The 25,623-nt window shown below is 42.4% G+C and overlaps 1 protein-coding gene across 15 annotated transcripts in view; it reads left to right on the top strand.

Moving 5' to 3' along the window:
* ncor1 (nuclear receptor corepressor 1) overlaps positions 1–25,623 on the top strand; it is a 411,320-nt gene that overhangs the window by 123,169 nt on the left and 262,528 nt on the right. The gene's annotated exons all lie outside the window — the stretch shown is intronic.

The raw sequence follows: 25,623 nt of genomic DNA on the forward strand, positions 1-25,623 counted from the left end.
TGACTGTGTGGAGTTTACACGTTCTCCCCGTGTCTGCGTGGGTTTCCTCCGAGTGCTCCGGTTTCCTCCCACAGTCCAAAGATGTGCAGGTCAGGTGAATTGGCCATGCTAAATTGCCCGTAGTGTTAGGTAAGGGGTAAATGTAGGGGTATGGGTGGGTTACGCTTCGGCGGGTCAGTGTGGACTTGTTGGGCCGAAGGGCCTGTTTCCACACTGTAAAGTAATCTAATCTAAACTCATTGTTTAAAAGACAAAAACGAAAACTTTTGAAATCCAGAAATACAGTGCTTAATATGTGGAGGTATAGACTGAATATGTGTATAATTTAATGCTGCACTGTCTTTTCAGTACAATTCTTTGAAGATTTGGGCGGCACGGTGGCACAGTGGTTAGCACTGCTGCCTCATAGCGCTAGAGACCCGGGTTCAATTCCCGCCTCTGGCGACTGACTGTGTGGAGTTTGCACATTCTCCCCGTGTCTGCGTGGGTTTCCTCCGGGTGCTCCGGTTTCCTCCCACAGTCCAAAGATGTGCAGGTTAGGTGAATTGGCCATGCTAAATAGCCCGTAGTGTTAGGTAAGGGGTAAACGTAGGGGTATGGGTGGGTTGCGCTTCGGCGGGGCGGTGTGGACTTGTTGGGCCGAAGGGCCTGTTTCCACACACTAAGTAATCTAATCTAATCTAATCTGTTCAATCATCTATGACTATTAATTCTTTCTTTATTAACTATGGACAAATTTGGCAAGTTCCTGGTATGTAGGATCACATAGAGTAAAGAACATATCAAGCCAATGTTTATGCTCCATTTGAACCTCATCCCATCTTTGCTCTCCCAGTCTAGCATAGTAATCTCTTGTTCTTTTCAATAAATGTTTGTCAAGCTTCCCCACAAATTTATACTATATGTTTCAACGATTTGCTGTGGTAACAAGTTCTGTATTCTCTCTACAGTTTAGAACAAATTTCCTTCTGAATTTCCCACTCGATTTCTTGGTGACTATCTTAAAATGGTGATCTCTAGTTATATGCCTCCCCAAAAATGGAACTATTAAAGTGCCAGAGTCACTTAAGGCATGGAGAGAGGCCACCGACCCAATGATTCTAGGCTGGTTTGTCACAGAATAGTCCAGTCAGTCTCACTTCACTCAGTGCCTGGAACCCTGCACGATTTCTTTTCTTTCCAGTGTCCAATCATTTTTGTTTTGAAATCATTATTTGTGCATCCATCACTGTTGTAGGAAATGAGTTTTATGTCATTCCCTCCTGCTGTATAAAAGAATGTTTTGTATCTCTTTGTCGAAATCTTAAAAACTGTGTCCGCTACTCCTTGTATTGTTATGCCTCACCGAAGTAGCATGCTGGAGCTCAAACCTCATTATTTCTGGAGTCAGCGCAAAAGTTAAAGATTTTATAAAAGTACACAGAAACTGCCCAATTTACCTGACTTTCAGACCTAGGTTGACAAAGTACGGACTAGGTTTTTGCATTTAATAGGAATTACTATTAGATACAAATAGATTGTAGTTACAGGTGAACAATTATGAACTATCAACTGTAACTCTACATGTTAAAACTCTAACCAACTTAATAAGTCCGTCTGCAATCCTTCCCCCATTGCTTGAACAAGCAACAGTGTCAACAGCAATTACAGTGAATGTCACGTAACATTGCTTTTAAAAACTGCAGCAATCTCTTCATCAATTTTCTATTTTAGACCACAATCAAAAATTCATAAAAATAAAAAGATAACAGTTTTTAACTGCAACATCAGCTAATGGATTCAGATTTTCCTTGTTTACTTTATCTGAGCCTTTCATGGAATCCCAACAGTGTGAAAGAGGCTATTCGGCCCATTGCATTCATCTCACTGTGTATTTCCCATGGCTAATCCACTTGCACAGCTTTGGACTGTGGGAAGAAACCAGAGCAGACACGAAAATGTGCAAACTCCATACAGTCACCCAAAGGTGCAATTGAACCCGGGTCCCTGGTGCTGAGAGGCAACAGCGCTAACCACTGAGCCACCTTGTTGCCCTAATGATCTCGTACACTTTATCAAAATTCCTGATAATCTCCTTTGCCCTAAGAAGAACAAACCCAGCTTTTCCTACCTCATCTTGTAACAAAAAAAAACCCTTATCCCCAATGTGGTAAATCGCTTTGAATCCCCTCAAAGATCTTCAAATCTGTCCTCAGGTGCCCAGAGCTGAACAAGGTCCCTCTAGTTCTGATCTAACCACAGCTTTATGTTGATTCAGCACTCGTGGAGGTCTACGCCTCCACATACTTGTTGCTGTAATCTATAGAACACTGAACTGGTACACTAAATCTGATGTTGGATCTGCTTGTCAGTGGAGGCTGCCAAGCTATGGAAAGTCCTCAGCATATTCATTTGCATACTGTCAGTAAGGTGGAAGCACTGAGGAGAAATTGGAATAAGCTACCAGAGGTGGTCGTAGAGGCTGGTGCAATTACATTTAAAAGACATCTGGATGGGTATATGAATAGGAAAGGTTTAGGGGAATATGGGTCAAATGCTGGCAAATGTGACTAGATGAATGTTAAATATCTGGTTGACATGGACAAATTAGGCAAATGGTATGTTTCTGTGCTGTACATCTCTATGACAATGACTCTAAATTACTGACATGTAAGAAATTGGGTGAGTGTTGGAAACAGAATGTTCGAATAATGGAAAAGTACTCAAATTGGCAGGATGTTTGGTGATGTCCTATAGGAATCTATGTTGGCGATTAATGTAATTATTCACAATTAATGACTTGGATAATTACAACAGGATATTAATGGTTTAGGTGAATGGGCAAAGCTGTGACTGATTTTAATATAAACAAGTGTAAGGTTGTCTACTTTGGAGCAAAAAAGGATAGATCAGGATTTTTTTGGAACATACAGTACAGTGGATGTTCAACATGATTTGGGAGTTTAGGTGCATAGCTCTTCAAAATGCCATGAAGAACTGCAGAAAATCATCAAGAAACCTAATGGAATGCTGGGCTTTATGTACAACGGGCTGTAGTATAAGGATGCAGACATTATGTTGCAGTTATACAAAACCCGGTGGAGATTTGGGACAGTCTTCATCAAATGATGGTTGATGCTAATTTAATTGTTAAATTTAATCTGAGCTAGATATATTTTCACAAAGTGTATTAAGGGCTGACAGCAGGGATATGGAATAAGCCAAAGATCAACCATGATTTTATTGCATGGTGGAGAGGTTTGATGGACTCACGTTCCTATGTGTGTTTATGGTGATCATGTTAGATTTGTCGGAGAGGTGTCTGAGTTTGCGTTTTCTGATCGAGCAGGATTTAGTACCGTGCCAAAGGACTGTTTTTTTTAAGATAAGTAACTGCTTGCAGCTAAGATTGTTAACAATACAGGGGTTATCACACAAACTTGCTTGACACCGGTCCAAATTTTGAAAGAACAGGGCTTAGGAGGAGTAGCTGGAGAGTAAAACCAATTTTAAGCAAGGAATCAAGTGGGCTAAAGGGGTCATGAAATAACTTTAACAAGCAGAATTATGGAGAACTCAAAGGCCTTTTATTCATATGTAAGAGGCCAGAGGGTAACTAGAGAAAGGGTTGGTCCACTAAAGGATAAAGAAGGAAGGTTGTGTGTTGAACCTGAGAAAATGGGTGAGATTCTCAATGATTACTTTTTGGCATCCATGCTCACTGAGGACAGGGACATGGTGAATGTTGAGATTAAAGATAGAAGTTTGTTTACTCTGGATCATGTTGATACAAGGAGGGAGGATGTGTTGGGTAGGCTAAAGGATATGAAGGTGGACAAATCCCTTGGACCGGATGGGATCTACACCAGGTTGCTGGTGGAGGCGAGAGAGGAAATAGCTGGGGCCCTGACAGATATTGTTGTAGCATCCTTAAATACGGGTAAAGTGCCGGAGGAGTGGAGAGTTACTAGTGTGGTCGCACTGTTCAAGAAGGGTCATAGGGATATTCCAGGGAACTACAGATCAATGAGCCTGACGTCAATGGTGGAAAAGTTGTTGGAGAAGGTACTGAGGGATAGGATCTATTTATATTTGTAAAAGAATGGGCTTATCAGTGATAGGTGCGGGGGAGATCGTGCCTTACCGACATAATAGAGTTCCTTGAGGAAGTGACCAATTGACAGATGAAGGAAGGGATGTAGATGTTATATAAATGCACTTTAGTAAGGTATTTGATCAGGCTCCCCATGGTAAACTAATGGAGAAAATGAAGTCACATGGTTTGCAGGGTGTTCGAGCTAGGTGGATAAAGAGCTGGTTGAGCAACAGAAGACAGTAGTAGTAGTTGAAGGGAGTTTCTCGAAATGGAGGAAGGTGACCAGTGGTGTTCAATAGGGGTCAGTGCTGGGGCCACTGTTGTTTGTGATATATATAAATGACCTGGAAGAAGGCACTGTTGATATGATCAGCAAGTTTGCAGAAGACACGAAGATTGATGGAGTAGCAGAAAGCATAGGAGACTGTCAAAGAATATAGGAGAATATAGATAGACTGGAGAGTTGGGTGCAGAAGTAGCAGATACAATTCAATCCAGGCACGTGAGATGAGGCATTTTGGCAGGTCTAATTCTAGAGTGAACTATACTGTAAACGGAAGAGCCTTGGGAAAAGTTGATGAGCAGAGAGATCTGGGAGTTCAGGTCCATTGTACTGCACAGGTGGATAGAGTGGTCAAGATGGATATGGTATGCTTGCCTTCATTGGACAGGTTATTGAGTTTAAGAGCTGGTAGATCATGTTAAAATTGTACAAGATTTTGGTTGGGCCGCATTTAGAATACTGTGCATAGTTCTGGTCGCCACATTACCAAAAGGATGTGGACGCTTTGGAGAGGGTGCAGAGAAGGTTTACGAGGATGTTGCCTTGTATGGAAGGTGCTAGCTATGAAGAGAGGTTGAGTAGATTAGGATTGTTTTCATTAGAAAAAAGGAGACTGGGGGGGACCTGATTGACATCTACAAAATCGCGAAGCGTATAGATGGGGTGGATAGCGATAAGTTTTTTTTCTCCAGGTGAGGAATTCACTAATGAAAGGTCACGCGTTCAAGATCAGAGGAGAAAGGTTTAAGGGGGATACACGTGAAAAGTACTTTACACAGAGGGTGGTAGGTACCTGGAACGCATTGCCAACAGAGGTAGTAGAGGCAGACACAGTAGATTGATGGAACGTGCGTCTAGACAGATGCATGAGTAGGTGGGGAGCAGAGGGATACAGACCGTTAGGAAATGGGCGATAGGTTTAGACAATGGATTTGGATCGGCACAGGCTTGGAGGGCCTGAGGGGCGTGTTCCTGGGCCGTAAATTTGCTTTGTTCTTTGTTCTTTATTAAGATCAGTGAAGGAGGTAAAAGAGGGGGAGGTGTGGCTTTGTTAGTCAAGGGCAGTATAATGGTGGCTGAAATAACTTTTGACGAAGACTCATCTACTGAGGTTGTAAGGATTGAGGTTAGAAACAGGTGAGGAGAGCTCACACTGCTGGGAGTTTTTTTATAGGCCACTGCAAAGTTCCAGGGATGTAGAGGGGAGGATTGGCAAAACAATTCTGGGTAGGAGTGAAAGGAACAGAGTGGTCATTTTGGGGAATTTTAACTTCCCTAACATTGACTGGAAATGCTATAACTCTAGGACATTGGATAGATTGGTTTTTGTCCAATGTATGCAGGAGGGTTTCCTGACACAGTATTTCGAAGGGCCGACAAGAGGGGAGGCCACACTGGATCTGGTACTTGGTGTTTGATTTAGTGGTAGGTAACCATAATTCGGTTATGTTTAGTTTAGCGATGAAAAGGGATAGGTACATGCCACAGGCCAAGAGTTTTTGATGGGGTAAGAGCAATTGTAATATGATTCGGCAAGACTTGGGAGGCATAGATTGGGGTAACAAAATGCAGGGAATGGAGACAATGTAGATGTGGTGTTGGTTTAAGGAATAGCTATTGCGTGTCTTTGATAGGTATGTCCCTGTCAGGCATGGAGGAAGTGATAAGGTAAGGGAAAAGTGGGTTACGAAAGGAATTGTCTCTTGTTAAGCGGAAGAGGGGGGCTTATGTGACATTGAGTTGAGATGGTTCAAATGAGGTGATGGAGAGTTACAGGTTAGCTAAGAAGGATTTAAAGAGAGAGTTCAGAAGAGCAAGGAGGGGACATGAGCGATCTTTAGCAAGTAGAATAAAGGAGAACCCTAAAACTTTCTATAGGTATGTGAGGAACAAAAGGATGACTAGGGTAGGAATAAGGCCAGTCAAAGATGGAAATGGGAAGTTGTATGTGGACCCCATGGAGATCAGAGAGGAGCTAATCAAATGTTTCTCATGTGTTTTCACTCAGGAAAAGGAGAATATTGTAGAGGAGAAGAATGAGATACGGGCTATTAGACTAGAATGGATTGAAGTTAGTAAGGAGGAGGTGTTATCAGTTCTAGAAGGTGTAAAAGTAGATAAGTCCTCTGGGTCGGATGGGATTGATCTGAAAATTCTCTGGGAAGCTAGGGAGCAGATGGCGGAGCCTTTGGCCTTAATCTTTGTGTCATCATTGTCCACCGGTTTAGTATCAGAGGATTGGAGGATTGCAAATGTTGTGCCCTTGTTCAAGATGGGCAGTAGAGATGACCCAGGTAATTATAGCCAGTGAGCCTTACATCTGTTGTAGGAAAAGTTTTGGAAAGGATTATAAGAGATCGGATTTATAATCCTCTAGCAAGCAACAATTTGCATATAGTCAACATGGTTTCGTCAAGGGCAGGTCATGTCTCACAAACCTCATTGAGGTTTTTTCTGAAGGTGACCCAGTATGTAGATGAAGGTAGCGCAGTTGACGTGGTATACATGGAGGAGAAAGTGAGGACTGCAGATGCTGGAGATCAGAACTTAAAAATGTGTTGCTGGAAAAGTGCAGCAGGTCAGGCAGCATCCAAGGAGAAGGAGAATCAACGTTTCGGGCATAACCCCTTCTTCAGGATTCCTGAAGAAGGGCTTATGCCTGAAACGTCGATTCTCTTTCTCCTTGGATGCTGCCTGACCTGCTGCACTTTTCCAGCAACACATTTTTAAGTGGTATACATGGACTTCAGTAAAGCCTTTGATAAGGTTCCACACAGTAGGCTGTTGGAGAAAATGCAGAGGCATGGGATTAAGGTTAATTTAGCAGTTTGGATTACAGACTGGCTTTCTGTAAGAAGGCAGCGAGCGGTGGTTGATGGAAAATATTTAGCCTGGAGTCCGGTTACTAGTAGTGTGCCACAAGGATCTGTTTTGGGACCACTGCTGTTTGTCTTTTTTATAAATGACTTGGAAACAGGCATAAGTGGATGGGTTAGTTAGTTTGCAGATGACACAAAAGTCGGTGGAGCGGTGGACAATGTGGAAGAATATTACAGGTTGCAGGGGGACTTGGATAAACTGCAGAATTGGGCTGAGACGTGGCAAATGGAGTTCAATGCAGCTAAATGTGAGGTGATTTACTTTGGGAAGAACAACAGGAAGGCAGAGTACTGGGTCAGTGGAAACATTCTTGGTAGTGTGGATGTGCAGAGGGATCTTGATGTCCATGTACATAGATCCCTGAAAGTTGCCACCCAGGTGGATAATGCTGTTAAGAAGGCACACGGTGTGTTAGGTTTCATTTGGTAGAGGGATTGAGTGATGTCATGCTGCAACTATACAAAACACTAGTCTGGCCGCACTTGGGATATTGTGTACAGTTCTGGTCGCCCCACTACAGGAAGGATGTGGATGTTGCCTGGTCTGGAGGAAAGGTCTTATGAGGAAAGGCTGAGGGACTTGGGTCTGTTGTCATTGGAAAGAAGAAGGCTAAGCGGGGATTTCATGGAGACATACATGATGGTAAGAGGATTAAATAGGGTAGACAGTGAGAGTCTTTTTCCTGGAATGATTACATTAGTTTGTATGAGGGGGCATAACTGCAAATTGAGGGGTGATAGATTTAAGACAATGTCAGAGGCAGGTTCTTTACTCAGAGTGGTAAGGGTGTGGAATGCTCTGCCTGCCAATGTGGTTAACTCAGCCACATTAGGGGCTTTTAAACAATCCGCATCCATGAACATCAACTAGCCACGAAACGCCACGACCAGCTATCCTTAGTAGCCACTTACACAGACGACAAGCAACATGAATTCGACTGGGACAACACTACCATTATAGGGCAAGCCAAACAAAGAACAGCCAGGGAATTCCTAGAAGCATGGCACTCATCCACAAACTCCATCAACAAACACATCGACCTGGACCCAATATACCGGCCACTACAGCGGACAGATGAAACTGACAACTGGAAGTGGCAGGGACAGGCCACTATAAATGCCGGAGGAAACACCACCGAAGCGCTTCACAGGAGGCTCCCAAGCACTGAGGATGTCACCTAGACAGGGGACGAAACGTTTGCAACAAAAACTTCCAGCTCGGCGAACAGAACCACAACAACGAGCACCCGAGCTACAAATCTTCACCCAAATTTTGAATCCTTGGATAAGCATATGGATGAAGATGGGATAGTGTAGGGGGATGGGCTTAGATTAGCTGGGAGATGGGCTTGGATTAGTTCACAGATCGGCACAATATCAAGGGCCGAACAGCCTGTTCTGTGCTGCATTGTTCTATGTTCTATGAACTCCTGTAAAATCAACTATGCTGGACTGGACATTGTGTCTCTGAGGAAAGGGTCCTGATTTTTCAACTTTCAAATGGCCAGTTTACCAAAGGAAGACAAATAAAATGTTACTAAGACACCGATGTTTCCCAGCAGCACTGGGTAAAGGTTGTTACAAGTTGTTCAAACTAGCAGTCACTTGTCGATCAAGCTTTATCATGCTTTGTGTCAAATCACTTAATGATGAGGCAGAGTGTCAGCAGAGAAGGAAAACAAAAGAAGCAAATGTAGCACACAGATCCCTTGTGGGACATGCTGTCCTATGTGCCCAAAGATCCAGGTGTCAAGAATCATCCTGTTCAGTCACGTGAAAGTATGTGCGATCCTGAATGCATATTATTCATGAATCAGAAGACACCCTCGATGGCAGTCAGTTCAGCATGACATGCTTGCTTTTGTACTCGATACTTTCATTTATGAAGCTCAAAATGTCTCATGCTGCACTAACCAGTCGCTTAATTTGTCCTTTTACCTTTTAAAATTTATGCACATATACATGTTCTAGTACTGTTATTCAATCTATATTGCCTCTCCACATATCTTATGTAAAGTCTATCACCTCACATTTCACCTTTTGTAAAATTATGTCTGCCATTTCTTGTTGATGTCTTGTCCTTTGCAATTCATTTTTTTTTTGGTTTGCCAGTCCATCAAGTTTGGTATGGGAAGCAAAGTTTGACATTTTGCCCTGCAATCCAGCAAAAGAAGCAGTGGTCGGAGCACTAATCTTTGGAGAAGCCATTGTCTAACATGCTTCAGTCTGAAAAATAACCATCTATGATAATTAATTGCTATCTGTCCTTAAGGTACTTTTTATCCCATTTCGCACTTGTTCTGTAAGCTTCAGTGTTGCTCACTGACCTTTGTGGTACCTTCTCAAATGCTTTCTCAAACTCCATGTTTATAGCATGGTTTGCATTCTCTTCTACATCTTTTTTGATTGTTACTTTACTGGTACTACAAAAACCCATTACTCCTCTACCCCAACTAGACATTCTCATGCTTCTGACCAAGATGCATTGCCTCATGTTTATTTAAAGGTAAAGTACTGCATATGTTGGAAATTTGAAATAAAGAGGGAAATTGTGGGACAAGTTCAGCAGGGCTGGTAGCACCTGTGGAGAAAGAAACAAAGTTAATGTTTTGAATCAGGTGTGATTGGCTCCTCTTCACACTTTCTGGATTTTTATGAATCATATATGATGGTGTTATTTACCGTATTTGGCAGTTTGAAAGTTCATGAATAGTTGCAGCTACCTTTTTAGGCTAATCACTTCTCATGGTGTACAGTACAATTGTGAATGTTGCTGGGAATAATTCACTAATGAGGTAATCAATTTTGTGCATGCTCCTCTCAACAATATTTGAATACTACTACCAACCATGCAACGATTCTGTGCTTTGTCTACCCTCAAATGTCTGGGTGCAAACTGATGCACTGGTATTTAATGATACTTTTACAGAAAGGACAGCTATAAAATGACAGGGTGACCTCTAAGACTGCACAGCAAATGTTCAGTAATCACTGTACAAAAACAGTACATTCATTGTGTATAAACAAAAAGCTTGCAATGTTTTAGTTATTTAAAAATTCAGTTTGAGGTACACCAGAAGCTCTCCATATAAATATACATCTACCACCTGGTGGACTTAATTTCTCCTTTTGAATCCTGCAAAAGATTTCAGTCTGGTGTAGAAGTTTTAATGAGAAAAAGAACCAAACTTGCACTGTTGATCAAAATATTGTTGACTTGTACCAAAGAGGTCACTTGGTGAGCCATTTTATCTTGCTCGAATGAATAGTGTGCTGGACTTCAGGGCTTAACTGTAGTTGATTATATGTGGAAGACATACGCTTGCGTCTTCTTTAGGATTGTTATAGTACGGATGATTGTGAAACCTATTTGTGCTGGAGCAATGACGTGCGATTTGGACGCATGAAAGAATAACGTAAGCTTAGCTGTCACTGTAAATGAAATTTTTGCTTATTGCTCAGCAACATGCTGCAGCACACATGAGTGACCTTATCAGGGGCAGACTAAGACTCAGCTGTACCATTTAAATCCCTTTCAAGATATTTGAACAGCGATTCTGATGCTAAGTTGAAATCTGACCAAGTCGTAGTGGCTGAATTCTAATGCCTATGGGTTCATTAATAATTAAATTCTATTCTACTACAGCTTATGAATTCAAGCTAAATGATAAACGAGTGCTAATGGATAATCTTACTGAAGGTCTCCACCACCATAGATATTGGTTCACTCATCAGGTATTTATGATGCAGCAATTGAAGCAAAAATGTCTGTGGGCCGTGATGGACCCCCAGCTCCCATGCTGAAAATCTGTGCATTAGAGGTGGCTCAGTGGTTAGTACTGCTGCCTCTCAGCCGCAGGATCCAGGGCGATTCCAGCCTCTGGGCAACTGTCTGTGTGGACATTCTCCCCGTGTCTGCGTGAATTTCCTCCGGGTGCTCTGGCTTCTTCCCACAATCCAAAGGTGGGATTGGCCATGCTAAATTGCCCTTATTTTTTTAGGATTGTGTAGGTTTAGGTGCATGAGTCAGGGATAAATGTACATTAATAGGGGAATGAGTCTGAGTGGGATATTCTTCGGAGGGTCAGTGTGGACTTGTTTCCACCCAGCAGGAATTCTACGCAGTTCATTTAGCTATGACAACATAGAAAATTTCTTATGCATGTCTTATATGCAGAAAGTAGATAACCAGCCAATTGAAGAACACACTTGACAGCCACTATCTCAGGGCAATATTCCACCAATGGAGTAAGTAATTATGATACCACCAGTAAAGGTAATGTCGCTGGAGTCACACCAGACCATAACACTGCGGTCTCATGCGATAGAGTCATAGAGCAATAGTGCAATATTGACTCAATCACGCATTTCACTGAGACTATGTTATTGCATTGTGACTTATTATCAATGTAGCACTTGATGTTACTCTTGAATCTCTTTTTAGATTTTCTCTCAGTACTTTTGCTAAGGAAAAACACTACATCCACCATCTGGCCAAAGAAAGAGTTTCTACCACTACTGTACCTTTCACCATTCTTCTGATCTTTTAGCTTCCCAAGCTAAAAGGCAACATTTATTTTACTGTCTCACAGAAGAAAAATATAAAAAATTCTGCATCACTGAGATTTGTCTAAGAAGCAGCACAAGTTTTATGTTCCTGGCATCCCTCCATTGATGGAAACTTCAAAACATAGCATTTCATTTTTAATTTTTTTCAATGTTTTACTCATCAGAATAATGGCTTCTATCATGGAATGTTTCATAGTTGCACTCACCTCTGATGTTTCAACAATGGTATCTGGCCTTCTTTTGGGTGCCCGTAATTCCACTTATCCAATTCAGTTTAATAATTCCATCAATTCAGCCTTTGAAGCCTTTTTGTAAGGCTTTGATCGTGGCAATGATGCGTTTTCCAAGCATGATGGCTGATGTAAAGTGACTTGAAATTTATTCTGTCTGCTGTCCAACAATATATTTAAAAATCAACAATTCATAAGACCATTTATGACATTTTTTTCTTATTTCCTGTTCTCAGTCTGCAAAAAAATTGTGTGAGTCGTAAAGATATCTGAAAGCTGCCCATGTGACATATAGAAAATATATATATAGGATATATAGCAGCATATAGGAAAAAAAGAGTTTCTCAAAGTTACAGTGATAATCATGGTGGATTTTAATCTACCTATCAGGTGGAAAAGTCAGATGGGAAGATATGGACTTGCTGAGGAGGTCAGAAATGATTTAAGGATAGTTTCTCAGAACAGCATGCTTTGCATTTGACTAGAGAGCAGGCTAAACTAGACATTGTGCAGTGAGCTAGAATTAATTCATGATCTCATAGGCAAAGTGCCACTGGTTAGCAGCGACTAAAATATGATTATATTTTATATTCAGCTTAAGGGAGAGAGGAGTGTGTCTGAGACCATTTTAAAAAGTTATGCAAGAACAATTATAAGTGCATGAATTGGGAAATCAGGTGAAAAGACATGTCAATAGATTATTGCTGGGGCAGATATTAAAAAAAGGTATTTTAGAATATCTGGAATAGATACATGGCAATGAATAGGACAATTTGAGGGGAGGATATACCCTTTGGTTAACTAGAAATGTTAAAGGTATTATGAAATTAGTAAAATACATATGTAAATGTGCAAAGACTGGGACAGGTCAGATGATTGGACAAAATATTAAAAATAATCAAAAAATAATTAATACGGAGGGCCAAGTGAGAAACAGAAATGTAAAATCAGTTAGTAGGAGTTTTTATAAATGTTTTAAAGCAGAAGAGTTAACAAAGTGAGCATTGCTCCTATAGAAAGTGAGATTGGATAATGAATAATGGAAAACAATGCTTACTGTTGAGGTGATAAATAATACAGAGGAAACTCAATTATCCGAAAATCGGATTATCCGAAGGAGATCTTGAGGTCCTGATGGAAACATCACATCAAAGACGTGTTTCCAGCAGTGATCGTGTCTTTTGTTGACAGTGATTAAACAGGCACCGTCTCCAAATGACTGTTCTCCTGCCCTCCCTCCCCACACTTTCCGTGGAGTTCTACATGGGGTGATAGGGTGTATCCTTAAACCCCCCCCAGGAATAATCTCTCCAACATTGTCCTGTGCAGGGCAAACATCGAACGTGTCAAACATTTGGAGTAAAAAGTTGTGTGTGTGTGGCTGTGCCTGTGTCTGTGCGCTATTTGGAGACTTACCCCACAAAGGCAGCAGCAGCAGTCTTATTGTTGGTGTCCAGTCCACATGCCCCGGAGAGGGGCCGGGGGTGGACAGGGGCGGGGAGTTAGCTTACGCGCTTTGTGCTGGGGGGGCAGGGTTGGAAGGGGTTTCGGGGCCGGGGTTGGACCGAGTTGCGGGGTGGTGTTGGAAGTGGGGGAGGCGAGCGAGAGGGGGACGTTGTTGTGGGCGGGGTCTCACGCGCTGTGCTGCTGCTGCTCGTTTCCTGAAAGGAGAGCAGACTTTCAAACTCCGAGCCCCAGAGGAAAGGCATTTAATTTTCCGAATAATCAATTATCCAAATGAAATAGTGCCCGCCCATCACATTCGGATAATCGAGTTTCCACTGTATCTGGAAGCTTCAGGAAATGGAAGGAAAGTAGAAGTGAACTTGGGAAAATTACAAACACTAGAGAAGTGAAACTGAGTAAATTGGTGGTGCTGTGGGCTGGACAAGTACCTGGGTTCTTGGGTCTTAAGAAACTTGACTTGTAAAATAGTTAATGCATTGGTTTTAATTTTCCAGTACAGTCTTGATTTGGGGGTGGGCCCATTAAATTGGAAAGATAGCTAATGCTACTCTTTTATTCAAAAACAAGGGAGTAAAATGTAGGAAAGTATAGGGTAGTTAGTTTAACATCTGACGTTGGGAAAATGTTAGAGGTTATCATGAAAGAGATTCTAGCAGGACACTTGGGTATGTTAAAGGGAATCAGGCAGAGTCAACAAGGTTTTATGAAAGGAAAATCATGTTTGACTACTCTGTTGAAGGTCTTTAGAGGAAGTAACATATTCTGTTAATGAAGGGGGACAACTGGATGTATCTTAGCCAGATGAATTTCCAAAAGGCATTTTATAAGATACTACATCATACTTTATTGCAGAATATAATAGTTTATGGTAGGGGGGAGTAGCATATTTGCATGAGTAGAAGATTGGATAGCTATCAAGAAACAGAATTGGAATATATCGGTCCTTTTCACGTTAGCAAGAGGTAATGACTGGTGGACCACAGGGATTGGTGCTCGGACATTCGTAAGACATAAGAGCAGAATTAGGCTATTCAGCCTATTGAGTCTGCTCCACAGTTTCATCATGGTTGATGTGTTTCTTTACCCCATTTTCCTTCCTTCTCCCGTAACCCTTGATTCCCCAACCAATCAACGACCTATCTATCTCTGATTTGTCATCCTCTGGCTAAAAAAAACTTCCCTATCTCCGTTCTAAAGGTTTACTCCTTCACTCTGACGCTGTGCCTGCAGGTCCTAGTCTCTCCTACTAGTGAAAAACCTTATCAACTTCCACTCTATCCAAGTCATTCAGTGTTCTTTAAGATTCAGTCAGGTTCTCCCTCATTTTTCTAAACTCCATTGAATCCTCAACCACTCCTCTTATGATAAGCACTTCATCCCCAGGCTCATTTTTGTAAACCTCTTCTGGACCTCCTCCAACACCAGCACACCTTTCCTTCGATACTGGCCAAAAGTGCTATCAGTATTCCAAATGTGGTCCGACCCAGAGCATTTTTTTTTCATGCAGCCTCTGTAAATTTCTGCTCTTGTATTCTGGCCCTCTTGAAATGAATGCTAACATTGCAGTTGCCTTCCTAACTGCCAACTGAGCCTACATGTTAGTCTGAAGAGAATCCTGAACTATGGCTCCCAAATCCATTTCTGCTTCAGATTTCTGAAGCCTTTCCCATTTAGAAAATACCTTACACTACTACTTATCAAGGTGCATTATCTTTCACTCTCCCACATTGTATTCCATCCCTGTCACTTCTTTACCCACTCTCCTAGCCTGAGCAAGTCTTTCTGTAGACTCCCAAATTCCTCAACATGACCGGTCCCTTCACTCATCTTTGTGTCATCTACAAACTTAGCAATGATGCATTCATTTCCTTCGTCCAGATTGTTAATGCATAATATGAATAGTTGTGGACCACAGCAGGACTCCACTAGTTACCAGCTGTAATCCTGAAAAAGACCCCTTTACCCTACTGTTTGCCTTCTGCCAGTTAGCCAATCCATTATCCATGCCTGTACCTTGCTCCTAACAGCATGGCCTCTAGTTTTATTTAGCAGCCTCCTGTGTGGTGCCTTATCAAAGGCCTTCTGGTAATCCAGTGATCACATCCACTGGCTCTCCTTGGTTTATCTTGCTCGTTACCACCTCAATGAATTCTAACAGATTTGTCAGGCATGAAACCCCTCCTTGATGAAGACGTGCCGACTCAGCCTCGTTTTACCATGCACTTCCAAGTACTCCACAATCTCATCCTTAATAATGGACTTTAAAATCTTACCAAAGACCGAGGTCTGGTAAACCAGCCAATAGTTTGCGGTCTTCTGCCTTCCTCCCTTCATAAGTAGGGACCCTCTCTGACTCCAGTAATTTCTGAAAGATCACCACCAATGCCCCTACAATCTCCTCAGCTAACTCCTTCAGAACTCTGGGGTATAGCCCATCTGGTCCAGGTGTTTTATCCACCTTCACACCTTTCAGCTTCCCAAGTACCTTCTCTTTGCTGATGGTCACCTCTGCCCCTCGGATTTGTGGTATTTGCTGGTGTCTTCCACTGTGAAAACTGATGCATAGTATCTGTTCAGTTCCTCCACTGTTTCTTTGTTCCTATTACTACTACTGCAACCTCAATTTCCATTGGTACAGTGTCCACTCTTGTCCCTCTCTTATCTGTTATATATCTAAAAAACTCATACAATTTTCTCATTACTACCTAACGTGCTCTCACATTTCATCTTCTCCCTCCATATTGTGTTTTTCTCATTATCCTTGTCTGGTTTTTAAAGGCTTCCCAATCCTCTGGTTTTCCACTAGACTCTTCCACATTGTATGCTTCAACTCACCACCTTGACTGTTTATGATTTATATAAATGACTTGGAAGAAGGAGTCAAAGGTATGCTTGCCACATTTACAGATTACACAAAGTAAGGTCAAAAAAATTAGATGCTTCAGATTTTCAAGCTAGGTTTGGATACCTTACTGGATTTATGAAGAGTAATGATATGGTGCTGCAAGAGACCATTAAGATTTCATAGCCAGATTTCCTGGCTGAACTTGATTGCATTTCAGTGGTTTATAGTCCAATATCAATGAGAGAATGGATACAAATCAGCCAGTATTCAGATATGGATGAGACTTCTGTGAAATTTGATATACCAGCTCAAACGTTGTGAAAAGTTGGACAAAAAACTGTTTTAATGAAGGCATCTGCCTGTGATAAGACTAGATTCACAATGGTAAGCGTCTGTGGAGAGAAAGCAGTGTTATCATTTCGAGTCTAGTTCAACTGCAGTTGAAATGTTAGCTCTGATTTCTGTCTGCTGATGCTGCTGGACTCTGTCGAGCTTCTCCAGCAATGTTTTGTTTCAAATATTCAACATCTGTAGTTCTTTGTTTCATATTAGATTCACAGTTGTGTTGTGTTGTATGTCCCAAAGGAATAAAGCTTGAGCTAATTGTGATCCTTACCAGAAAAGTCCTCCCAAAACAGCAATCTACAAAGGATCCATGTTCATGATGATGGATGGAAGAGCGTGCCTTAAAAGTATGACTGAGAAAAGTTTTAAGCTTCTGACCAGGAGGATTACATAAATAAAAATATTTTCTTATTTGGAATGTGTTCAATTCAATTCTTATGTTGTTCTTGAAGCTAGATTGCATAGCAGTGATGATGTATTGATTTCTGGTGGTTGAACTAGCCTTATTCAACTATTGAATGTTTCTGTAAACAAGTCCTTGAAGGGTTGCATTTGGAAAAAAAAAATGACTGGATGATTAGAGGTGAGGAGACATTTATCAAGGGACATGTACATGTGCTCCTGTGAGAGTTTTAGAACCTATGAAAGATTACAATGGAGAATGTTATCAAATTGTTCAAAGAAAGTGGTATATCCAGTAAACTTGATGAAGTGATCAAAAAATCAAAAGATCACAAAGTGAAATGATATGGCTCATGATGCAATTGGAAACATTAACAATAAGACGAAGTTCATTCAAGTTTAAGTAATGGTAGGTGAGGTCATCTGTCGTATGTGGGAAGTCATGACTGTATACCATTTTGGATACTGTTGTGGGCAATAGCCTCTCAGAGGAATTCAACAGCAACAGCAAGATCTGTAGCACCACGGTTGCCTCTGCTGTAGAGCAGGGTTGTGTAGAGTCCAGGTGAGTTAGTAGTAGGGGACTTGCAAGTCAGGGGCATAGACAGGCATTTCTGTTGCTGTGGTCCAGGCTCCAGATGGTGTGTTGCCTGTCTGGTGCATGAATTGAGGACATCTCTGAGTGGTTCCAGGAAATTTTTAAGGGGGAAGATGAGCATTCAGAGATTGTTGTACATATTGGTATCAATGACAGCTAGGAAAAGGGATGGGGTTATAGAGAGTTAGGCAGAAAGTTAAATTGCAGCATCTCAAGTGTAGTAATTTTTGGACTATGACTGGTACCACATTAGTGAGAGTAGCAATAGGAGAAATTGGCAGATGAATGTGTGGCTTGAGAGCTGGTGCATAGGCAGGGATTCAGATTCTTGGATCATTGGGATCTCTTCTGGGGTAGTGGTGACCTGTACAAGAGGGATAGATTGCACCTGAACTTGACGGGAACTAATATTCGGATGGCGAGATTTGCTAAAGCCACTTGGGAAGGTTTAAACTAGTCTGGCAGTGGGGTGAAATTGGAGACAAAGGAGAAAGTTAAGGACAATACACAAGTTAACATAGAGCATGGATCAGATCAGAGATTGCAGATAGCTGCAAAAATAATAGGGTTGTTATAGTAAGGGATTTTAACTTTCCTAACATTGACTGAGACTGCCATAGTATTTAAGGGCTTTGATGAAGAGAGATTCAAATCTGTTCAGGAAGGATTTCTCATGCAATATGTAGATGACCCTACTAGAGAAGAGGCAAAACTTGACCTCTTGTGAAATAAGGCAGGGCAAGTGACGGAAGTGTTAGTGAGGGAGCACTTTGGGACCAGTGACCATAATTTCATTAGTTTTAAAATAGCTATGGAAAGGGGTAGGTAAGTTCTAAATGATGGCAAGGCCAATTTTGATGGTCTTAGGAACTTTCATAAATTGATTAGGAGAGGCTGTTGGCAAACAAAGGTACGTTTGGTAAGTGGAGGCTTTCAAAAGTGGACTAATGAGGATTGAGGGCCCGAATGTTCCTATTAGAGTGAAAGGTAAGGCTGGCAGGACTCGAGAACCCTGGATGATGAGAGTCATTGAGGCCCTGGTCAAGAAAAAGGGGGAGGCATGAGACATGTATGGGCAGCTGGGATCATTTGAATTCCTTGAGTACAGTGTGTGTCAGAGTACACTTGAGAGAAATCAGTGGGGTTTGAAGGGGAAACTAGATGGCTTTTGCAGATAATGTAAAGGAGAATCCAATAGGATTCAACAAGTAGATGAAGGGCAAAAGAGTAACTAGGGAGAGAATAGGGCCTCTTAAAGATCAACAAGGTTGTCTATGTGCGGAGCCACAAGAGGTGGGTGAGATTCTAAATGAATATTTCTTCTCAATATTTACTATGAAGATAGGTATGGATGCTAAGCAATAAGCAAATAGTGGGGAGATAAAGAGTGATGTCTTGAAGCGAGTCTAATGAAGAGGAGGTGCTCGAAGTCTTAAAACATATTGTGTTAGAGATGAGGCCATAAGACATAGAAGCAGAAATTAGGCCTTTCAGCCCATCGAATCTGATTGCCATTCAATCATCACTGATGGATTTCTCAACCCCACTCTCCCGTTTTCTCCCCATAATCCTTGATCTTCTTGATATATCCCTTGGACCCCTAATGAAATATATCCCAGGACATTCTAGATGCTAAGGAGGAAATTATGGGGCCCCTGCCAGAGATATTTTTTATCATTGACAGCCGTAGTTGAAGTGCCCAAAGATTGGAGAATGGCTAATGTTGTTCCTTTATTTAAGAAAGGCCCAGGAAATGCCTGGAAACTACAGACCAATGAGCTGAACATCTGTGGTGGATAAGTTGTTAGAGGCAATTCTAAGATACAGGATTTGCAGACATTTGGAGAGGCAAGAACTCATTTGGGATAGTCAACTTGGCTTTGTGCATGGAAATCATATCTCGAATTTGAGTAGTTTTGAAAGGGTGGCCAAGAAACGTTGATGAGGGCAGTGCAGTAGATGTTGTCTACATGGGCTTTTGCAAAGCCTTTGACAAGGTACTGCATGGTAGATTGTTGAGTTAGGTTAAAACTCATAGGATCTAGGGAGAGCTAGCCAATTGGATACAAAATTGGCTTGAAGGTAGAAGATAGGATGGTGATAGAAATTGTTTAGAACATAGAGCAATACAGCGCAGAACAGGCCCTTCGGTTCTCAATGTTGCGCCGACCTGTGAACTACTGTAAGCTCATCCCCCTACACTATCCCATCATCATCCATGTGCTTATCTAAGGATTGTTTAAATCTCCCTAATGTGGCTGAGTTAACTACATTGGCAGGTAGGGCATTCCATGCCCTTACCACTGAGTAAAGAACCTGCCCTGTCTTAAATCTATCACCCCTCAATTTGGAGTTTATCAAGCTGGAGGCCTGTGACCAGTAGTGTGCCACAAAAGTGAGTGCTGGCTCCCACTATTATTATTCTTGTATGTAAATGATTCGGATAAGCATTTAAGAGGTATGGTTAGTAAGTTTGTGGATGACACTAAGCTTAGTGGCATATCGTGAGATTTTGATCAACTGAATGTCAGAGGGGTCAGTTAAATGTGGATTTCAACAGCATCCTCATTCCACCCTCCCCCACATTATCCCCCACATTAACTTGGCACCATCGCCTGGACCTGTCTGTCACTGCCCCTCTGACCTAGCACCACCTCTCTCGCCTTCATCCACCTATCGCTTTCCCAGCTGATTTCCCCCCACTCTCCTCCCATTTCTCTCAGCCTCGACCCACAAGCCTCATTCCTGATGAAGGGCTTATGCCGGAAGCGTCAATTCTTCTGCTTCTTGGATGCTACCTGACCTGCAGTGCTTTTCCAGCACCACACTCTCAACTCTGATCTCCAGCATTTGCAGTCCTCACTTTCTCCGAATCTAAAACTAGGGACATTGGTATAAGCTGAGAGAGGAGAGATACAAAGAACAAGGAAAATTACAGCACAGGAACATGCTCCTCAGTCCTCCAAGCCTCGGCGATCCAGATCCTCTATTTAAACCTGTCACCTATTTTCCAAGGATCTGTATCCCTCTGCTTCCTTCCTTCCATGTATCTGTCTAGATGCATCTTAAATGCCACTATAGTGACCGCCTCTACCACCTCTGTTGGCAACACGTTCCAGGCACCCACCACCCTCTGCATAAGGAACTTTTCATGCATGTCTCCCTTAAACTTTTTCCCCTCTCACCATGAACTCATGGCCCCTAGTAATTGAGTCCCCCACTATGGGAAAAAGCTTGTTGCTGTTGATTCTGTCTACATCTCTCATGATTTTGTAGACCTGAATCAAGTACCCCCTCAACCTCTGTCTTTTTAATGAAAATAATCCTAATCTACTCAACCTCTTTTCAGAGCTAGCACCCTTCATATCAGGCAACATCCAGGTGAACTTCCTGTGCACCCTCTCCAAAGCATTTACATCCTTCTGGTAATGTGGTGACCAGGACTGTATACAGTATTTCAAATGTGGCTGAATCAAAGTCCTATACAACTGTATCATGACTTACCAAGTACTGTGCTCAGTACCCCGTCCGATGAAGGAAAGCATGCCGTATGCTGCCTTGATTATTCTATTGACCTGCATTGCCAGCTTCTGGGTACAATGGACCTGAGCACCCAGATCTCTCTCTGTACATCAATTTTCCCCAGGACTGTTCCATTTACTGTATAGTTCTCTCTTGAATTGGATCTTCCAAAATGCATCACTTTGCATTTGCCCGGATTGAACTCCATCTGCCATTTCTGTGCCCAACCCAGGACTTTACCTTTAAGTGTATAAGTCCTGCCCTGATTTGTCTTTCCAAAATGCAGTGCATCTTGTAGATGGTATAACTGGGGAAAGTTTTTCTCAAGTTACTTTAACTGAACCTCTCAGTTTTTAAAATTTATAACAGATCTTCTCCTCACCAGCTTCTCTCCGTGGGGGACCTTTCCAATCTACCTTCATAACTGAAGTTTCTCTCCCTAGAATAATTCTTGTAAACCACTTCAGCTCACTCTCCAGTGTGTTTGCATCCTTCCTACAGTGCGGCTAATAGAATTTTCTCATTTATTGTGAGGAGAATGGAATGCAAAAATGGGAAGTTATGTTTTTGTTATACATGGCACTGGTGACACCGCACCAGTGGAGTCCTGTGCACAGTTATGGTCAGCATATATAGGGAAGGATGTAAATGTGTTTGGTTGGATACAGTTCAGAGAAAGTTTACCAGAGTAATGCCTGGAGTGAGAATTTTCTTCAGAAGAAGGGTTGAATAGACTAGGCTTGTATCTGAAGTTTAGAAGAGTAAGAGGCGATTTGTTTGAAATGCACATATTGGGGCAACATAATACCTCACAGCGCCAGGGGCCTGGGTTCGATTCCAGCCTGAGGCGATTGTTTGCACATTCTCCCTGTGTCTGCATGGATTTCCTCCAGGTGCTCTGGTTTCCTCCCATAGTCCAGAGATATGCAAGTTGGTGAATTGACCATGCTAAATTTCCCACAGTGTTCAGGGATGTGTAGGTTACATGCATTAGTTAGGGGTAAATGTAGAGTAATAGGGTAATACGTTTGGGTGGGATACTCTTCAGATGGTTAGTGTGGACTTGTTGGGCCAAAGGGTCTGTTTCCACACTGCAGGGATTCTATGGATTCTATAGAACTCTCCAAACAATCTATATTCTGCTGCATTCTCTGACATTCCCCTTCACTATTTGCTACTTCATCAATCTTAGTGTGGTCTGCAAACTTGCTAATCAGACCACCTACACCTTCCTCCAGATCATTTATGGGGAGAAAGTGAGGACTACAGATGCTGGAGATCAGAGCTGAAAAATGTGTTGCTGGAAAAGCGCAGCAGGTCAGGCAGCATCCAAGGAGCAGGAGAATCGATGTTTCGGGCATAAGCCCTTCTTCACGAATGAGGAAGGTGCGCCAAGCAGGCGAAGATAAAAGGTAGGGAGGAGGGACTTGGGGGAGGGGCGTTGGGAATGCGACAGGTGGAAGGTGGTTAAAGTGAGGGTGATAGACCGGAGAGGGAGTGGGGTCGGAGAGGTTGGGAAGAAGGTTGCAGGTCAAGAAGGCGGTGTTGAGAAGATTGCAGGTCAAGAAGGTGGTGTTGAGAAGATTGCAGGTCAAGAAGGCGGTGTTGAGAAGATTGCAGGTCAAGAAGGCGGTGTTGAGAAGGTTGCAGGTCAAGAAGGCGGTGCCGGAAGATCGCAGGTCAAGAAGGCGGTGTTGAGAAGATTGCAGGTCAAGAAGGCGGTGTTGAGAAGGTTGCAGGTCAAGAAGGCGGTGTTGAGAAGGTTGCAGGTCAAGAAGGCGGTGTTGAGAAGGTTGCAGGTCAAGAAGGCGGTGTTGAGAAGATTGCAGGTCAAGAAGGCGGTGCTGGAAGATTGCAGGTCAAGAAGGCGGTGCTGGAAGATTGCAGGTCAAGAAGGCGGTGTTGAGAAGGTTGCAGGTCAAGAAGGCGGTGTTGAGAAGGTTGCAGGTCAAGAAGGCGGTGTTGAGAAGGTTGCAGATCAAGAAGGCGGTGTTGAGAAGATTGCAGGTCAAGAAGGCGGTGCTGGAAGATTGCAGGTCAAGACGGCAGTGCTGAAGATTGCAGGTCAAGAAGGCGGTGCTGAAAGATTGCAGGTCAAGACGGCAGTGCTGAAAGATTGCAGGTCAAGAAGGCGGTGCTGAAAGATTGCAGGTCAAGAAGGCGGTGCTGAAGATTGCAGGTCAAGACGGCAGTGCTGAAAGATTGCAGGTCAAGAAGGCGGTGCTGAAAGATTGCAGGTCAAGAAGGCGATGCTGGAAGATTGCAGGTCAAGACGGCAGTGCTGAAGATTGCAGGTCAAGACGGCAGTGCTGAAGATTGCAGGTCAAGACGGCAGTGCTGGAATATTGCAGGTCAAGAAGGTGATGCTGCACCGCCTTCTTGACCTGCAATCATCTTCCCGACCTCTCCGCCCCCAACCTCTCTCCGGCCTATCACCCTCACCTTAACCTCCTTCCACCTATCGCATTCCCAACGCCCCTCCCCTAAGCCCCTCCTCCCTACCTTTTATCTTAGCCTGCTTGGCACACCTTCCTCATTCCTGAAGAAGGGCTTATGCCCGAAATGTCAAATCTCCTGCTCCTTGGACACTTTTCCAGCAATACATTTTTCAGCTCCAAATCATTTATGTATATCACAAACAACAGTGGTCCCTGCATGGATCTCTGTGGAACAACACTGGTCACAGTTCTCCATTTTGAGAAACTTCCTCCACTACCTCTACTGTTTCCTCCTGCTCTATCCATCTAAACATGTAGAATGATCCAGAAGGCAATTTTTTCTCACTGGGTGGTGAGTGTCTGGAATGGGCTGCCAGACCTAGTTGTGGAGACAAATACATTTTAGTCATTTAAGAAACATTAGCCGGGTATCTGGATGGGATATGGGGAGATATGGTCCAAAAGCAGGGCTAGTTTATTTGTGAAAATTGGATGGCCTGGATAAGTTGGGCCAAAGGGTTTGTTTCCTTGCTGTAAATCTCTGTCTGTATGACATGCCTGCCTGGCTGCAAAGTGATAAGTTTTCTTGTAGCATGAGAAATTAGAAGTTAGCTGAGTGAAGTTCTGTAAGTTAGTATATATGGTTTTACTATTTAAACTTGATTAATTTTTATACACTAACTTCATTAAATTCATGGCACTTTCCATGAAAATTATTTATGTATATAAAAATTTAATTGAAATATGTTTGCCTCTGTTTGCCTTACATTATAAATTAAGTTGGAAATGAGTATTTTTTCCACTTAATCGACTCTGTTTAGCAGCTGTAATAGCATGGTGATGGGAGAGGGTGGATCTCAACTTCTCCAAAAATGTTATTTGTGTTTAAAAAAAGAATTAACCACCTGCTTTTTGACCAAAAATTTAGTCTTAGAAACTCGACCTTTAAATGGGTATGTTGTAGCTTAAGGAGGTGGGTGCTGCAAATCAACCCCACTGTTCTTCGTGTCTTCACAAATGAGAAAAGATTTAATTGAACTGTTCGAAGTCCTCCATTTACTTGAGACATAAACCCAGGTTAAAATAAAACACTCACCAGGCTCTGCACTTACTCAGGAACAGCTATTCATTGCTTGTTTTAACAGAGGGCAGAAGGGAAACACATGTTGATATGATTTAGAAAAAAAGTAAGGCAGACTTGAGAGTTCACTGTTTGTTTCAATTGTATGGTCAATTTGGGAATAAATTCCATTAGTTTATAATTTCAACAAGCTCGTTGACTGTGTCCAGCTAATGAGCAGCTGGATTTGTGCCATGCATGAACAGTATTTTCACTGGGTTTGAACTACAAATGAATGCAGGTCTCTGTATTGAGAATTATTTATAGTTGCAAATCGTATGTTATATGCCTGTTGGATCTTATACTGCACAACCACCTGATGAAGAAGTAGTGCTCTGAAAGCTAGTGCATCCAACTAAACCTGTTGGACTATAACCTGGTGTTGTGTGATTTTTAACTTGGGTGGCAACTTTTGAGGGATCTATGGACGTGAACCCCAAGATCTCTCTGTTCCAGCACACTGCCAAGAATCCTGCCTTTGACCCTGAAATCTGTATTCAAACCATTTCCAAATTGAACTCCATCTGCCATTTATCAGCCCCGTTCTGCATGTATGTCTTGTTGCAACCTACAACAGCCCTCCACGCTATCCACCATTCCACCAAACTTTTGTGTCATTGGCAAATTTGCTAATCCACCCTTTCATTTCCTCATTCAAGTAATTTATTAAAATCACAGAGGTCCCAGAGTAGATCCCTGCAGAACACCACTAGTCGCCAAGCTCCAGGCTAATTACTTTCCATCTACTACCACTCTCTGTCTTCTGTATCCACACAGCCAAGTTTCCCTGTACCCCATGCCTCCTTACTTTCTGAATGAGTCCACCATGGGGAGCATTATCAAACGTCTT

The sequence above is a fragment of the Chiloscyllium plagiosum genome, unplaced genomic scaffold (assembly GCF_037043375.1).
Source record: "Chiloscyllium plagiosum isolate Xiang-an unplaced genomic scaffold, Cpla_swu_hap1 HiC_scaffold_31, whole genome shotgun sequence".
NCBI classification, from domain to species: Eukaryota; Metazoa; Chordata; class Chondrichthyes; order Orectolobiformes; family Hemiscylliidae; genus Chiloscyllium; species Chiloscyllium plagiosum.